This window comes from Melanerpes formicivorus, unplaced genomic scaffold, assembly GCF_026170545.1.
Source record: "Melanerpes formicivorus ecotype bairdi unplaced genomic scaffold, bMelFor1.0.p_v2 SCAF_12, whole genome shotgun sequence".
Taxonomy (NCBI): domain Eukaryota; kingdom Metazoa; phylum Chordata; class Aves; order Piciformes; family Picidae; genus Melanerpes; species Melanerpes formicivorus.
Genome location: NW_027142364.1, coordinates 10152635 through 10171518, shown reverse-complemented (window position 1 = coordinate 10171518; position 18884 = coordinate 10152635). Strand labels below are relative to the sequence as shown.

General features: G+C 41.8%; 1 long non-coding RNA gene across 2 annotated transcripts in view; it reads left to right on the top strand.

The window, feature by feature from the left end:
• Nucleotides 1-18884, top strand: part of LOC137444697 (uncharacterized) — a 119353-nt gene that overhangs the window by 57481 nt on the left and 42988 nt on the right. For both annotated transcript variants that reach the window (XR_010988214.1, XR_010988213.1), the window contains exon 2: nucleotides 8595-8705. This is a non-coding gene — a long non-coding RNA (uncharacterized lncRNA). The remainder of the gene's footprint in view (nucleotides 1-8594; nucleotides 8706-18884) is intronic.

The following is an 18884-nucleotide window of genomic DNA, read 5'->3' as shown; positions in this document are numbered from 1 at the left end:
TCTGTGTGTGCAGCACATCTCAGTTTGCACAGGGAACAGGAGCAGAGCAGAAAGGGCTCTCCCCACTGCAGACCTCTAGAAGAGGGGCTGAGCCTTGCTGATGTGCTCCCTGTCATAGAGAGCCAGTTGTGCTTTTTGGTGCTAGAGGTTGCTCAGAAGAAAGGCAGTGTAATAGTTGGTCTACATTCAGTACTATTAGTTGTGTTAACTCTCTCAGCAAATTAATCTGTGAACTGATCATTAATAACTTGGTTCCTAAGCCAACAGATCAATGAAGTTCTGTAGGCCTTGTAATTCAGCTCTGATGCAAATCCAAAGCCGATACATGGAATAAGCCCTTTCAGTTGCATATCACTGAATTAGCCATAGAGAGCAATAAGGAAATATCTTTTGGGTTTTCTAACAGATTGTCTGGTTTGAGTTATCAAAATATATATGTTTTTAACACCACCTGGGGCTAAAATCAGGGCTGCTGTAATCATGAAGAGCTTTCTCATTATTTTCAAAATACCTTAAAACTTCATGAGACTCTCGAGAGGAACCCCATTCTGTCTGGTCTAGTCTAGCCCCAGTTATCTTAATTTAACCTGCTTTGCAGTCAGAGTCTGCCTCCTTGTCCTCAAGGCACTTCCAAGCTTTCCATCATGTGAAGAGACATTCAGAGTTGCAGCTGGACCGTTCAGTTGTGAAGTTGACAGTGACCATTTTGACTGTTGTTTCCTCATTATTTTTCTTGTGCATGGCGTGTTTTCTTACGAATGTCACTGTTCTCTGAGCACATTGCTGAGCTGGCCACCTGACTTGTTTTCCTGAGCCTTAGCACTGGTTTTAGGAGATGTCAGTGTGCTTGTGTAGTTCTTTTTTTCTTATTTTTCTCCCTAGTCTGTACTTTCACAGAATCACAGAATTGTATTGCAAATATGATCATCAAAATTAGGAAAGAGGCAGTCAAATATACTAATAACAGTAACAACACTCTGAACATACGTTTGTTACACTTCTCAGATCTTACCTTTTTACCATGCCTACAAAGTGCTTGAAGCCTAAGAGTTTTTAAAATCATCTTTCATTTTCTGTTCTGATTGTTTCTTGCTGCCACCACTGCCTCCCCCTGTATAAGTGGATTGAAACCCTGCTGAGGTACAGATCTTTTTCTGGCGTGTTTGGTGCTCACCCTGGGTGAGTCACACTAAAAGCAATATTAAAAAACAGTGGTCTTGAGATTACAATGTTGTGTAAAAAACATTAAGCAGTACCCTCCACTCTCTCCTCCGGAGGACTTTCAAACTTTTCAGTGAGGCATTAAAGGACATCAGTCTTTGTCACTTGCCAAGGCAGGCTCAGAGGCAGGAAGCTTGCAGGGTATCTACACATTAGGAGATTTCTGACTAAGTGCTCTTGTTCTGCTCCTGCGAAGACCAAGAGGTGGAATTTAAGCAAATGAAAATATCTGCACCATTCACACAATGACAGAAATTAGTGATTTCTGTAAGGATGAAATAAGTACTCTAGTCACTGCAGACCGAGATGAGATGTCCAGCTGAACAACATGTTGTAGTTCAATCACAAATGTCTTGTATATAGTATGTCAGAGGAGTGCCCCTTCTGACCTTAATATCTGAAGTGGTATCCCTTCTCCTTTACCTTGTGAATCTGTGAAGTATTCTACCAGATGAGGAGAGGCAAATATCTTTGATCTCCTTTGCCCACCTTTCACTTGCAGGAAACTTTGTTGATGAGTGAATCTGACGTGTGGCCTGGGGTTTTTTTCTCAGTAATGAAGAAAGAAAAAATTAGGCATCAGTTCCTGATTATGACTGCTGTGCAGAGTTTTGAAATAAATCCAAGAGTATATGGCTGAACCTGCCTTACATGAAGTTATTAAAAAAAGAAAAGTAATAATGTAATAATGTCTTCATCACAGCATTGAGGAGATGAATTATATGTTAAATGGCAAAGCACAGCACTGCAGATTTCATGCTCTGTAATGACTTAAGAGTTCATAGTGATAAATGTTATTAAAATGAGCACCAAAGGAATTATGTGTGATGCTCTGCTACCTGTACTGAGATCTCTTCAACTCACTTAATTCCTGCTGCATTCCCTGTTGCATAGCCACTATTCAGCATCACTTTTAAAGGATGTGAAAAGGCAAAAAAGTAAATCCTTGATGATGAAAGGCTGCACAATTAACAGGGAGACAAGGGGAGTCTCCTTGAAGCTTTCCCTCTGCCTCTGAAAAACAAGCTTTAGATTGTGCACAGGAGGCATTATTTTTAAATGTCAGGTCTGGGCTTTGCTCCCCCCCTTTAATATAAATGTCAGTGGCATTTTGCTGGGAAATCTCTTTGTTTCACCTTCCACTTTGATAAATTCAGACTGGCTCTCAATCTTGCCATCTGCCTTTTGTGTATTAATAATTCTGTTGACTGAAGTTCTGCATCATATTTTTTTTCCATAAGCCATGAATAAAACACAACCTGTGGACCAGGCCTATTCTAGAAAATCAGCAACAAGGTTTAGCATGAAGTGGACTAGTGCAGTAGTGACAGTGGGGAGGAAATAAAATAACATGAACCCTCACAGTCAAAATAAAGGCAGAGAGCTTCATTAGTGCTTGGGCCACTGGTTGATTATGTGAAGAGTGCATTCCTTGCTAGGGAGGGGAAAATAGAACCAGTAGCACTCCTGTCTGGAGTGGGTAAAGAATGGAGTACCACAGGGACAAGAAACAGTCAGAAACTGCAAAATACTATCCTGCTCTGCTCTTAGGTAAGCTGGTTCTGAGCTTTATAAGCGTTGGTGGTGTCAGAAGACTACTGTTTGGTACCCAAATTATCTGTACTTCCAGAAGAGTTGACGGGTGCTGCTGAAATACCACTGCAGAGGGGTATTTATCCATCATTAGTGTGTCAATCCTGTCTTTGCTTTCTAGGACAATTCAGTGTCCTTGTACCTTCAGATCTTTTACAGTTACCATTCATACAGAATAACACCAGTAGGAAGGGAGGAATGTGCTATTGGCAATGCTAATGTTCACTTGGAATCAAAAATTGGAGGAAGTGCCAGGGAAAGTATCCCCATCAGCTGTCTCATGCCTTAGCATTTTCCCGGGGTGATAGGCTAGAGGAAACTCATCTCATTCTGTGATTCCATCTTTGTTGACCTGTAAGAGCCAAGATTGCCCCTTTCATTTGTATGAATTTGATACTGTGACAAATAGTATCCCGGTTTCCTGTGTGGGTTCTTCCCACCCAAAAATATAGTTTAATGCATTTATTGCAAATAGATTTGTCTAATCTGAAACAGCAACAACTGCTTTTCTGTACAAAATAAAGTAAATTTTGGCAAAATACATACTTGGCACAGCAAACTTCTGCCCTGCCTTGCTAATGCCAAATATTTAACTTCCAAAACCCTCTAAGGTTTGAAGTGTCATTTATGTCATCTCTAAATGATACTAAAGCAGCCAGGAGTTCTCCTGTCTCGTCATTCTTTGAACAGTTGACTACTAGCATCTCAAGACTGAATATATTGCTGTGAAACCTTCTTAAGATGTCTGTAATGATGCATAAACTGAGATGTAACATTCTGAGGATTTGAATGAAATGGTACATTATCTCTGAGTTATAAGGTTTTATAGCAGAATTTTAGTGTATTCAGATACTTAAAAGATGTTCAACTATATTCTGACAGGACTTTTTGGACATGTTAAAGCTCTGCTTTTTCCTATGTTGGGAAATTCCATGGATCTGTCGCTCCTGAGAAGCTAGGAATGCAAACCAGCTCTTTAAAGGGGCTTGCAAAGCCTGTGCAGCTGCTCGTGCTGTTTGCATCATGAGCAGAATAGCCCCAACACACACATGCTCATTCTGTCATACATCAAGCTTTTTAATCCACCTCCTACAGGCCTCTGAACAAACTGCTGCACCAGGATACCTCCTTGTCTTTGAAGTTAGCATCAGGTGCCACTGAGTTAATGGACTATACTGACCTTTCCAAACAAGCATAAAGACTAGAGTGTTGACAAGCAAAGGCACATCCTACATTGATCATTTTGAGGTTGTGCAGATATATAACGCTGCACATGGAGCAAAGGAATACACACCTAATACTACAAGCATGAAACCTCAGTTTTCAGTGAAGCACTGGAGACATGGAAATAACTCATGATATCTAGGTTTTAAAGCAGAATCTATGAAAATAAAGATAATTGAGCAGTGAAAGTTATAATTTGTATGCTGTGGTGTTCTCTTGTTTGATTTAGGACCAGATGCTGATGCTTACATTAAGTAAAAGAACCTGGGGAGATGATCAGTGTGAGATTCAGTGGGATGCTTTTATGTGTTAAGGTACCAAAAAATGAGAGTGACAAAGTCTGTCAGTTAAGGTACAGTTCTTTGTTAGGAAGACTGGAGTTTGCTGACAAAGGGTAGTTAAACACCTATGGTTTTTTAGTGGCGAAAAAAGCTGAAATATAACAGCACACAGAGAGTGATTTTGTTCTCAGATTCTTCTCATAAGGCAAGCTGCCAAACTCCTTGCAAAGATGGTGCTGGCAAGGGGTGTTCTATTTTGCAGAGCAAAACCCAGGTCTGAGCTGGTAAAACCAAAATTAAAGCAACTATTGCTTGCTGTAATCCAAACTCGGCTGAAATGCTGCCCTGATTCAAATTTGACTAATTCCCATAGCCTGTTTTTGAAAATGCCTTTTACTGTTAATTTGTTGTCCTTAAATATTTGTTTAATAACTTTCTTCTTTACCTTTGAAAAAAAATCTTTGGTCCCTGAGTTGAAAATATAACTGGTAATATAAAAGTAGAAAACCTTATGATGTTTTCTTTAATATAAGTTTATGCAATAGCTTTGAAGGCTTCTCTTCCAGACTGGGAAGGAAATATGATGCCAGTGCAGCTGTGTCTCCTTTTCCTCCACTGATGTTTTCTCTTCCTCTATAAGCAGCTGCTGAAAACTAAAGTTCTTGCTTGTTACAATTCCCTCTCCTCCTTTTGCATCTTCCGGTAGGTACTAAACATCTCCCATCATTCTACCATCTCCTTTTGATGGGTTTCTCTCATATCTTCTCCTTTTTCATTGCATCCAAATTAAACTTCTCATCTGAATTTCTTCTTATATTCTCTTGTTCTCTTGCTCTTGCATTCCCTCTGTTCTGCCCATAGTAGCAGCTTCAATGCTCTGTTTTGCTAATTTCTTTCTTTTTGTACCAAATGCTACCCAAAAGCACCCCTCTTTCTCATGTCCTGTGTGGTGATATAAAAACTTTACTAGCAAATGGAAATTCCTCCTTAAAAAATACATGAGGAGAAAAAAAAATTACATTTTTTGGCTGGCCTCTAAAGCATTGTGACCTCAAAGTGTTCTTGACTAAGCAAGCTTTCTTGCTCTTCCCAATGCTTTGGTTGCCAGTATTCCCAGTGCAAGTAACAATTTCACATGTGAAAACAGGAGCAGAATAAAGGGATGAAAGGAGACAGCCATGCAAAGCAGCCATACTCCATGAATTGCCACTAGGTCCATGTCTATCTGCCTGAATTGCTCTCTATAAGATGTGTAACTTAAACACTGACTTATGATTTTAAGGGAGCCTAAAGAATTTTGGCAACCAATCCTTTCTAAATCCCCAAAGTACTCGCAGTCTAACTCCTTTGGCAATTAGAATTAACCCCTGTGGTTGTTAATACCTGTAGAGGGTGAAACAAGTCTGCAATGTCCTCACAGAGTTTAACTTTTACTCACTTAAGTGAGTTGAGACATTATCTATTCTGTGTCTTCCATAACTGAACCTCAGCTGAGTGTGGTGTCGTTTCAGACATCCACTCTCTATTTCAAAGCTGAGATTGCTGTGGTAGGTGTGAGTGAACAGAAGGTGCTGAAGCCTTGGGCTCTGTTTTGTGATTCTGTGTGGTCCCACTCAGAGCCATTTCTTTGTTCAGGATCAGAGCTACTGCTGCAGCTGGTCTGACAAGTGCCATGAGAAGTCAGTGTATTAGATAAGATGTATGATGCTGCATGAAGGTTGGCAAGGCAACTTCTGGTAACAGAAAGAAAGAGAGAGATACAGAGACAAGAGAAGGGTGTTGAATAGACTATGAGTGGGCTTAAACCCAGGATATATACAGGGAAGCCCAAACAGTGAGTTGGAAATTAATCTTAGACACTGCTGAAACCTTGCTCCCTTCCAGCACAGCAGTGATGGGGATATAAGAATGTCCAGCAGAAGCGGGCCATGCCTCTGCTGTGGATCCATCAAAACAGGCACCTCCCATTAAGAACCATCCAGACCTCAGGTAGCCTAACAGATCCTTCACCTTGGTGGGGAGTTGGCTCAGTTGTTGGCTGTGAGATTAGTAGTAGAGGACAAAAGTGGTGAGGAAATTCTTATTCACTCTCCCACCAGTTTCCTAAACATAGATAATTTTCCCTCAGGGACTGAGGCCTGTTTGAGATGAGAAGGGAGGTCTATGACCTGATGGCTGGGAGTAGGGATGGGAAAGAGAACTCATGTTTCAGCCACCCTGCTGAAGAAGTAAGGAAAAAAAAACAAAAAAGAGAAAGCTGTTACAACCCAGAGGGGAAATTAGCAAAGTAAGCTTCAAGTGGGGAAATGCTCAGGCATTCTGGGACTGCAGGTCACCTGGCATGTAGACAACAAAACATTAGATGCTGCTTACAGGATCTGGGCTTGAAAAATGTTAGAAGCAGACTGGCTGTAAAGATACAAATTAAAAGGAGGAGTCCAGAGAAAAGAAACTTCTTCCCATTCACAACCCTTTCAGACAAAGGAGCCACATGGACACTGGACCAGAGTGGGGGACTGAGGGTGTGCAGGATGAGAGGCTGAGGTTGCTGTGGCTGCATTTCACAGAATCACAGAAACATTCAGATTGGAAAAGACCCTCAGGATCACCAAGTTCAATCAATAACCCTGCTCTACAGGGTTCACTCCTGCTGCTGCTGGGCACTAGGGGTACTGTAACCCTGCTTAAGTATGGTATCCTAAGGTGCAATTAACCTTCTGCCGCTCTGTGGCTTTCATTTTGAAAGAGAGAGGCAGAAAAGGAGGAACTTTACCTCAAAGGAATTCCATTCTAAGGCTGAATGTTTTAAGAAAATGTAACTCTGCCCTGTTTTCTTAGAGCCAGTCAATGAATCACAATTAGCTCTGCTGTAGGTGATGGGGGCTCAGCAGCTGCATCACAACAGACCAAAGGGAGAGATATATCAGAAGCAAAATCAATGCTGGTCAGCCTTGAGTGCTACAGCAGAGGAACACCATTAAACTGCTACCAAGGACCATTTGCTCTCAGCGAGGCTCTTCCATTTTGCTGCATTGGTTATGGTTACAGACAGTGACCTCTCCTGACTCAAGGGATTGTTTTAAGATAAATGTCTCTATTTAAATTTCATGCATTGTGAGCCTATTCAGATTCTGTCAGAGGTTAGTTCTATGTTTGACTGACTTGCTTAAAACAAAAATAGCCCTGGAAAATTAACTCCTTATTTGCTAAGCCTCTGTCTTGTGAGTAAAACGTAATTAATGCTAGGAAAGGAATGAAGCTTTTCATTGGAGTCACGATGGTAGGAGAAAACCATCCTCACTTTTCAGGTGGTGCAAAAAAAGTAGTATTGGCTGTAAATAAAAAGGCTAATGAATTGCTAGGAAAACTGAGAATCTGCTAACCCACACCATGTTTAGTTTGCTTGAACAACCACACAGTGGTCAGGACTGGTGGATGATGTGGAGAAGAGTTATTTACCAAACCAGAAACTGAAGCAGATCAGAAGTTTGTAGCTGCTTAAGAGATGAAGTAGCAGTTGGTGTCAGTGGAGCTGCCTTAAGTGCACATGAAAGTGCTTCCATGCTTATCTCTGACATGTGCTTCCCTGTTCCTGGAGCTAGAGATTTCTGCAGTGTGTTGGCTTCTGTGGAGTCCAGTTAATGGTGCCTATTAACTTCAATAAAATGTATCTTAATCTTCCAAAGAGCCTTGCACAGATTTCTGCTATCCCACCGACAGGAGAACAAGAACTCTGATTTTCTTGTTTTACTTCAATAGCTTTGCAATTTGGGACGTTGTATTAATGTCTGACAGTTTTGGATCACTTGACAACACAAAAAGAGAGTCCAAAAATCAGTGGTGATATTCACAATCCATTCCACTTTTGGTCCAACACAGAGTTTGGTTGCATTTACTCCTATATTTGACAGACTGTGAAATTATGGTCTGTTTATAGGGCAAATGTGCTCAGTGCTGTTTAGTGTGGTAAAATATTTACACAACAAAGAAAGATTGGGTTTTCTAGAGCTTCCAAAGGAAATCTCTCTGAAGTAGGTTATACATCTCTTATAATAGTATCTTTTTCTCTGGTTTTACATATGAACAGAAAACAGCAGTTTGCTTCTTGAGTCTCTGCTTCCTGTAAATGCCAAAGCCATTGTGTCATTCTGACTCAATAAAGATGCTGCAATATTAAGTTACTTGTGCTTTCAAAAATAAACTGTGCTTAAAAAACAATCAAACCAACCCACCACATTTAAAGTTCATGCAGTTGTGGCATTTTTTTCCTCACAGGGTCCAGGTCTTTCTACTGCAGTTCAATTCATTTTCACCGTGGATGCCACCAGAAGGCTGAAAAAAGGAAATTACTAATATGTTCACCATCCTGAGGAAAAGCATCTCAAGGTCCGTACTGCCTTACTGTCATATTGCAAATACATGCTGAGTGTCCCACCAGGCTTTGTATCCTCTTCCCCTGCCCTGGCTTTTGGCTGCTTGTCTGTAAGTTAGCTCTGATGTGGTGCAAGTGACTTTGGACCTGCCTCATCACTGTGGACTTGCTTGATGCTCATGGGACTCTTGGTTGACCGTTGTTGCTAGCACCCATCTCACTCTGATCTTTTTGCTTGGGCACAACAGGACCAAGCCAGGTTGGGGAGGGCTCTGATCTGTTGTTTTGTTGATGCCTGCAGCTCCCAGCTCATCTTTGTAGATCAGCTCACTGACATGCTAAGATTGTGTAATTATCTTCAGCTAGACTAATACTTTATCAAAATTTCTCTCACATTTAAAACATTTTGCTCTGTGTAGTAAACCTATCTTTGAAAGAAGTGGTAGATGAAATATTTCAACCTACAAAGATGGGTGTTTTTTTCAGCAGTGCATGTGCTAGTGCAAGCATGAGTGGCCAGTTGCAGGCTGCACTGCTGCTTCTAGGCTTCTGCCTTGTGATGCTAACTCATGGCCACAAAGTCACATGTGCAGGCTGCTATCTTTAGGGAGCACAGTGAATCCTACCTGACTTATGGCTGGCTCCAAAGTCCTTGGAATAATTAGGAATGTTTTATGGATTGTCCATGAACAATCCTACAGACCACATTTACTGCACTAATATATGTACTTCATTGTGCTCTTGAACCAAGGCAGAGTTTCAGTGCCTACTGCTTCAGGGGAACACTTTGGTGGATTTCAGTTCCTCCATCAAACCCTTACCACTGGGTTACTAGAGACATATCAGGAGGCTTTTGATCAAATATGACATGAAATCTATTGTGCCTGTTGTCTGTATTTGAAACATCTAAGGAAATCAGGCTTTGCTTTAGCCCTTCATGTTACTGAACAGCAAACAATAGCCACACCAAGGCAAGTGGTGTTCAGGGTTAGTCTCCATCTGAATAGCTTTTCAAAGTCAGTGTTTCAGTCTGGCAATTCAAAGAAATAATCAAAGCAAAAATCCTTTCTGTGATTACTAATCTGAAATATTCTCTCAAACCCCTCTTCTCTCAGCTTCAGCAAGGGTGCAAATGGTCTTTGAAGGTGTTGCAATTTTTTTAGATCAAGGTGGTTCTGGTTTGGGATTGGAGGTGGTATGGATTATTATTGTCTTGGTTTATTTTACAACAATTAGTCAGATCTTTGCATGAGGTAAACTTGCAGCTGCTAACAGGAAAGTTAAAAATCTTTGTTAGAGCAGAAAATAGTCCTTTGGTTCCACAAACAAAGCCACCTTTTAGTGTGGTGGCTGAATTGGATTCATCAGTACTAGAGAGTAATCTTCCCCTTAACATTTACTGAGTTGGTTGATTACTTCTCTTCTGAACCATCCATGTAGAGCATTGCAGATTTTTATAAATTCTTTTCTGGAAATACTTAAGAGTTGTTTGTTTGGTTTTTATTCCTAATTTAAGCTCTGTACACTAATAACTGAATGCTTACAAGGTAAAGGAAAAGGGGAAAAAAGATCAAAACCGGCAGAGTACACTGGAGACAAAAGCATTTTAACTGCAGTGGCCAGAATTCTCTTGCCCATCATAAAACCACTTCCTGACATTGTCTGAAGACTAATGTTCCAGGAGGGCAAGCTGGAGGCCAGTGCAGCAGCTGGTGTTCATGCAGGGCCATGTGCTGACATTATTGCAACACTTAACTACGCAGCTGAATGAGAGGACTCATTTTGGAAGTACTCTGTCCCTGTGAGGAAGGGAAATGGTTATTAGTACATATGGTTAAATGTATATGCGCATATATGTTTTATATTAGATTAACAGTAGTAACTAACAGACCCAAGAGAGGTCAGAGTCCCACTTTGTGTTGACTCTAGATTGAGTGGGTATTAGTCATTGTAACACAGAGTTGTCTCTCTTCTTAGCAGAAAATAATAATTTGTGTCTCCACTTCAGGGGAAATTGCTGCAAAGCAACGTGAAGTCTCAAATGCCTCTATGGGATGGATCTTTGTAGACCTTGAAAGTGGGACAATTTTTCAAACTAGCACTCTTTCGAAAATCTGGGCATAGGTGTTGTACTGCAGGTACTAGATTCAAAGGTTTTCATTAAATCCTGGCCCATATCTAGAATTAGCTAGGCTCTCTGTAGTAAGACAAGCAAGCAAACTCGCATCCCAGTACTTACATCCCTGAAATCTCTCCAGTGGTCCTACTGCAACCCAGAACAGGCATCTGTGGTGGACCTTCTGGATCATCATATCTAGCCCTCTGCTATTGCCATCAGTCCCCTCTAATCCCATCTATAAGCTTCTCAGGCACTCTCTTGAAACTAAAGAAGTTTCTAGTGGCAAACCTGATACCATTTTCTTCTCTTTCTGTTATCTCAGAGGAGCTGCTTAAAGAAAAACCTAGTTTCAAGCTTTAATTTATCTGTAGTTTATTCATACTTAATCTTTGTCAGTGTTGTCCTTTAGCATAGGTAGCTCTTCTTCCGTTATGTTTACCATCTTGCTGCCAGCGCTGCAAGGTTACATGAGCCTTATTCATGTACTCTCTTATCAGCTAACCATCACAAACCATTTTATTCTAAGAGCCCTTCTCTGCATCTGTTGCACATTGAATAAATCTTTCCCTAGTTGGGGTGAACAGCCCCAGAAATGTTGTTTCAGTTGACTCTACTTAGGGCCCTCCCTTCAGAAGTGAGAGGTGTAAGTTCTGTTTCCTTCACTGAGTCAATGAAGGTAATTGATTTCACATAAACCAGAGACTGAACCAGGAGGTACTCAGACCTGGTTATATTTTCAATCACGTGTAGATACTGCTTCATTCATTAGAATAAATGAAAAGTAAATGCCATGACGCTATCCATAGCACTGCTGAGAGTCTTAAACATTAGGCTACAAGTTATCTTTCCTTTCTTGCCTGAGTACTGTCATAATTGAGGACAGATTCACTGCTGCTTGCTGCAAAACATAAATTCTGAAATGGTCTGGAGAGCTTCCTGGTAGATGTGCCCTTCTTTTCCCTCAAGCAGAGGCAGTAACTTGACCTGGGTATCCATATTCCAAGGAAAAGACAGATGCTGCATCAAAGTAAACAGCTTTTATAGGTTTAGTGGCATCCAGAATAACTGAATATTGAAAGCTTCAGATCAGTCTGAAATGGTTTTTGTTTGTGATGCACTGGGCGGGGGGGGAAAGGTAGGAGTCGTGGAACCATGGAATGGTAGGGTCCTCTGGAGGTATCTAGTCCAGCTTGCCTGCTAACACAGGTACACCTGGAGCAGGTTGCAGAATAATGACCAGTGGTACTTCCCTCACAGTTTGCCCCCTATCAACCATTGGGAAAGGCTTCCTTTTTGCTCATTTGCAGACTGCTGGATCCCAGTAAGCGCTGATAGATGGGAATGGGCAAAGATGAAACACAGCTCCATCACTGATGCAGTGGAACAATGCAGCCATTTGTTAACAAGGCTTGTAGCTGGTTAAACACGAACAGCTGGAGTCAACTCTCATGGTTCATATTCTTACTATATAGCCTTTCTGCAGTAGTCACAACCTAGTGTTTTCACACAAACTTACTCCATGATGACAAACTAGAGATACTGTTCACTATGATCAGTGAGAAGGCCAGAAGATTTCAAAACAATATTCTTTTTTGTAGGTTTTGTAAGTACTACATTCCCCTACAAAGAGAAGTAATGGCACAAGGTCAGAGTTAAACCTGTTACGTGAAAATTACACTTGGTAATGATCTGAACTTTAAAAAATGTGTGCTTCTCATTTCAGAAATGAGACAGCTCAGTTCCTTCCTACATTTCATTTGTTTTAAGGCAGAGAATGGAAGTGGTATCAATTTTCCTGCCATCACATTAAACCATGTTTTTATTAACAAGTAATTGCATTGAGTCTTGGAAAGCATTAGCAGCAGCAGCAGCAAATACTTCTGAAAACTGAAAAATATATTTCAGATTCTGTTGAATAAAAATGTAAAACTGCTCCAACAGAATATTTCCCTTCGCTGAGCATAACATGAGAGAAATTTATATAGGTTCTGCAGCTGAGAGCTATCTTAAACCTCATTTTGAACTCAAGTAATCTGTGAAGTGAATGCTCATCTGGGTGAAAAGACACCCTGTACTTTTTCTGTGAGACAAAACAAGTACAAAATACCTGAAAGCTCAACAAATTGGGGTGAAATTCAGAGGGAAGTCCACATCTGAGCCATGTGTGAAATTGTTTTATTTCCAATTTTAGCCTAGAATGGGTTAGCAGGAAAGGGGGAGAATGATCTTCCCTATGTTAATTTTTCTAAGACTCTTTGGATGCAGTTATAGCCATGTAATAGTGCCAGTGGATTAGGAAGTCATTGGTACATGAGACTTAAATGTCATGTGATTAAATGAAGCGATCACCTAGCTCGTCAAAACCACAGTGCCATGAGGGGGAATACCACACACTGATTAATTCTTTGGTCTTTCAAAGCGTGACCCTCCACTCATCCTCGTGTATCTTTAAATCATCTGGATAGCAGGATCTAAAGCTAGTAACGTTGGAAGCGGTGACTCAGACCTTTCAGATTCCAAGCCTTTTTTCACCTGTTCTTGCATTGAAGGACATTCACATTAAGGCTAATATAGGAAAATAAACAGGTGATGAAAATAAACAGGTGACCCTGGATTTTGTGGTGGTGGAATTTAATGGATGTTCACCCACAGTCAAACTCAATGTGTGTGGGTCAGTGTCTGGGTGCCTCAAGCTAACCACTCAGCTGGAGAGCCTGGATTTAGCAAGTGTGCACGTCAGTAGAATCAATTCTGAACAGACTGTGTTGTTTAAGGAATAAACTGGACTTTGTGTCCTTCCCATTCATTGCTGCAACACGTGTTCCTTGACTACCAGATGCTGGCAGAAAATTTGTGAAGAATACAAAGTAAGGAGGGTAAAAGCTAAAAAGATGTTACTTAAAACAGACAGATGGAAAATGCCATATATTGGGGGAAAAAGGTCTGTTTTGTAGAAAACAGGCTGTTAAGTATGTTTGTTATTTTTAGCCAATAATGCACTTGATGAAAGAGTGTTGTTGATACGGAACAGCCTCTGGTGGGAGGGAGGGAGACAGGACCATGGCAGGTAGTTATTAAGGCCAGTTTGGTTGGCAGCTATAAAAATAAATAGCGGTGCTGCTCTTGGTTAACGAGCAGCAAATGGGAGGATTGAACAAACTTTCAGATCATTAAACAAATGGAAAGTTCAATCAATATCAAAAGTGTTGTTGGGGGTTTAATTTTTAATTTTTTTTTTTTTTTTTTAAGGAAAAAAAAAGGGGGGGGGGGAAGACAAGAACTGGCACTGAATATTTCTGCAGGTCTTGTGCTGTCTCCATCAGCCCTTTCTGGGAGCAAGGCTGGTGCCATAGAGAGAGAGGTTTTGTTCAACTTATTTGTGTGGGTAAATCTGCAGTGATATGTATGCCCCTAGACATCATTTCTCCCCCCAGGTTCCACCTTTTCTATTAAGTCCTGTCATTCAGGGAGCTGGGGGCACAAATCTATTGCTCAAAGGGCTGCAGTCCCTGGTAAGCCCAAAAGCATGCCTCAGTTAGGCATTGCGCCCCCATATCCAGCCTACTTCCATTAGAAGGCAATGCAAGGACCACTACCAGTCTCATTACCTAATTAGGCTATTTCTGGTAACAGGATGATGTTGGTAGAAAATAAATGGCAACTGTAAAATTCAAAGGTTGAAGCTCATGTAGGGCTGCTTGTGGCTTCTCTGTGATTCAAATTTCACCCATACCCCTAAACCTAGGCTCATGTGGGCACAGGCCGTGTGCTTGTCTCCTCTGCCTAGGGATGGATTTGAGGCTGTGGTATGCATGTTTACCTGTTGTAAATGTGAACAGAAATTCTGTATCGTTATTTTTATTGCAATCTAACACAGAAGAAAGGTCTTTGTTTACATACAGCATCCAACTTTCCCTTGATGCCACACAGGCACTAAAATCTAACTGAGCTCCCACCCTCTAGTTCAGCTCAGAGACTTAACAAGGGGAGAAAATAGTAAAGATGTTGTGTAACTAACTTTTTTTCAGCGATGCTCTAGTACTTCAGGGAAAAGTAAGGTTTTTTTATATAGCTTTTTGAAATGCAAATGGTCTGTAGCAAAGCCTGTGGAACCTTGTGTTATTAATCACCCTGAGTATCCAAATTTTCTTTTTAAAGGCTTGGTCTTCTATTTATGTGGGGAAAAAGAACATAAATATGATTTAAGGGGAAAGAGGAGTGGGGTGAATCACTTGTATGCAACAAAGGAAAATAGCTTTGCAGTTTAAAAAGCAAATGAAAGGTAAAGACATTTGACTTCCCCTCACTGATAACACCTGTAGAGAAGGATGGCCATCTGATTTCTTTGTGTTTTCAGGTGGCCTGTGGACTTTATTATTATTATAGTTTTTTCTTTCTTCTGCCTCTTGTCCATAGCAGAGATGAGGGAAATCCTAGCAGTAGTAATAATCAAAGAACTATTCCCTTATTTCAGAATCAAGTGAAAAAAATAATTCTTTTTCTGTATTTGTTTTTTTGCTGTTCTCCGTTCTTAATGTAACACCTCATGGCCTCCTCTTGTTCTTCTGTGGCAGAGCATGATTTAGGTGATTGATTGCAGGGGCAGCAGGAGTTCCTTCTTCTCCACTCAGTGGATGAACTGAGAAGGACAGGAGTCTCACAGCCAGTTTAAGCCAGCAGCAATGTTTTATCTTCCTCTCCCAGCAGCAGAGTCACTGTGGGAATGTTGCAAGCTATTGTGCTGGGCTTGGCTGGGCTGGGCTGTTGCTACCTAGCCTACCAGCGCCACTGTTTTTGTCATGACATATGTTCCTCAGCTGACTCTATTTTACCATCTTCTCTTCCACTTCTCACACCCAAAATCACACTGCTTACTGATTTTTAACTGGAATGTCACACCTCATTTAGGTTTTCTTTGCAAGATAATCCAAAGTATTTCTGACTTTCTCATAAACAGAAGCCAAATAAGATAATAGACTCTAGCTATCTGCTCATGTCATCAGCATAAAGGTTCAAGTCTTGTTTTCCACATTCTACCTTCACCAAATATTGGTATTAGGAAGACCCTTGGGGCAGTTTGATTCAGGTGAGCCCCTACAATACAGATATTTACTTAACTATTTATAACCTTCATCCTTCCTGCATTGTTTCCCTTTTATTTCCTTCACAGCCTCTAATCTTCCAGACTTCATCTACTTCAGTCCCTGAGTCCCAAAGGTCCCTTCTGCTTCGCACTGCACTCAGGTGCAGCAGATGTACCTTTCCTAAGTCCTGGCATGTCTCTGCCGTCAAGTATTCTACCATTCCTAGCACTGCTGTTCCCTCTGCCAGCAATGTGCTGCTGCCCTGCCTGGCTATGCCTGCTCCATGGGTCAGAGCCAGGTTTGTTCTGAAACAGTCTTGCTCTGAGGTAGGACTGTGAGTCCAGCTGCTTTCCATATTACCTCCGACAGATAAATCTGTGAATAAATCTGTGTATTCCTCAGGGTGGGCAGCAGCTCTCTGGGGGCATGTGGACAGCAGAAATAAGAATGTGGCATTGGCCAGGAAGGAGCATCCCTCAGCTGCACACAGCTCCCTGCCTCTGGGCACACCAGCTTGGCCTGGCCTTAGATCGGGCACTCATAGGGTCTCACAGTGAGCACAGGGGCTGAGTCTGGATGGAGTTCTTGTGCTGAGGTCCTCAGTGTGAGAGCTGTGAGAGAGGTCAAGGTGTGTGTATATATATCTGCAGGAGTTCAGCCACTCTCAGAGCTGAGGAGGGGGCTAGGAGGAAGAAGGGGAAGAAAGGCATAATCTGCAGAGAAGAGAGAGGACCAGGGATAGTTGAGGAGGGGAGGGAGATGTGCAGGGCAGAAGGCATCTACTGTGGTTGCTTGGCCTCCTCTTCCTGCAAGGGGTGAGAGAGCCCAGCCTGAGCTATGCTTCTGAACTTCCTGTGTGGAGCAGAACAGTTCATTTTTTTTCTGGCATGCAGGTATCTGCCCTCAGTTTGCTCACTGCGGTTTATTCTGTGTCATTGTCAGTTGAGGTTACAAGCTAGAAGGACGCTGTTGCATCTGAGCTAGGCCCAGAATTAATGGATGCAAGAGCAGTAAATCCAGAAGATTCTGCTGAAGTAATTGTGCCTCAACTTCCATAGATTTGAGGAAAATGGTGGCAGCTGCTATGGCTTGCAAGGAAGCTGAAAAGCTATTTGTACAAATTCCTGGGGCAGGGTTAGAGGCTGCTCCTTCCCAATCCCATTCCCGTGTCTACTTCAGGATTGTGTTTATTATCTGTCAGCAATTGCACAGCAGTAGGCCTATAGGACTGAAGAGAATAATCATTGTCTTTTGTTCCTCTGCTCCTTTTCAGAGCTAATAAAAAAGTTAGCTGCTGGCTTGCATAGCAGTTTGGAAGCCCACACCATTCAGAGGTGTATTTCACTGACATAGCTAATTAGCAAACATTATGCCAGCCCTATAATTTGCTGTTTGTTTTCCCTCTGAAGCAAATAAATATAAATTGTTTAAAAGGGCAAACCTGTGCAAGAGGAAAGCATCCAGGCACCCAAACACCATCTTTTAGCAATTATGGAGATATTATAGTCCTCAATAGGATTATTGTAATTTTTAAACTCTGCAGCTGCTTGTGATTGTAGTGCTCTCCTCAAAATGCAGCTGATGGCCAGCACAGTGGGCTCTGGGCTGGGAATTGCCCACTGCTCTGCTGAAGTTGTTTATCTTGGAGCACTCTGGCCTGGGTTTCTCTCTCAGTGCCTTGTTATCGCTGCTGGTATTTTCAGGTCAGCCTGTATGCCTTGAGCTAAAACTGAAGCCAGCCTGCATGCTGCAGTGGGTATAGCCAGAAGAGTATTGCTTGACAAAACAGCTTTTTAACTAGAAAGTGTTTGTCTGTCAAGACCAAATTGGTTTTGTATGAATACATCCCTTCCAGTGAATTTCACAGGAGGCTACACAGCTTGTGGCAGACTCTCACTGGTCCCCTCACACCAGCCTGGCCATTGGCCATAAGACCTGATGTTTCTTGAGGCTGCAGCACTCCTGTCCTCAGAGCAGGACTGCCCTGGCTCTCCCATCTGAAATTGTAGGATCCCACCCCAGTGGTTGGGCAAGGTGCTGCACTGGGAGAAGCAGTTGGGCAGAAGCTAAACCTCGGAAATCACAAGCCCAAGCTTAGGTTGTCTAACCTTCACTAAGTATTGGAACTTCTATTTTACTGGGCTTGTCTCAGACTTTGACATTCAGAAACCAGCTCTCAGATAAGGATGTGCTTCCATTTTCCAAACTGGAAAAAAGGAAGAAGTGTTTGTATGTGGAATTTACTGGGTTTTCTCTGTGGTGGGAAACATCAAAGCTTCTGTTTTGTTCTGAAATAGAATAAGTTTTCTACTTTCAAAGTAGTTTTGGGCTCCACACTTCTTGCTCTCAGCCAGCTGGCTGTTACCCTCTGGAGCTGTAGTGGAGTCACTGCCCCTTGCTCTGATGCTGCCCTGCAGTTCTGCTTCCCAGTACAGAGGGGCAAAGCCCCATTGCTGCAGCAGCAGCACTATACCTCTGTGAGAGGCTGTCATGCATATTTGCACACTTTTAGCTGAAGTGAGAGAAAGAGGCAATAAAGCAGCCTCCAGTCTCATTTGTAATGGCCCAGTGGGAAGCAAATTCAAATGACAGTATTTAAGTTTTTGCTCTCTCCTAGTGACATTTAGACATGGGGGTCACACTTGGCAAAGGCAAAGCACTAAGCCAAGTACAAAAGCTCAGTCAGCCCCATTTCTTGTTGCACTGCATTGTCAGTGGGCCATGCAGTCCCTCTTCTCCCTCAGCCAGGTATACCACTCTTTTTATTAGTCCATTGTGAGCTGTGTTGGCAGACAATGACATAACTGAATTTAAACAAACTAGACTAGACTCGCCTATGGTCTAGTGAACATTTATGTCACTCAAACACCAGGAGACCTCTGGAGGGGTTTGAGGTTTTGTTCTTTTTTCCTTTCCTTAAATACCTAAAAAAAAACCCAAACAAAAAGTCAGTGACATTTTCTGGAGTAAATAGTTCAAATGGGACTGCA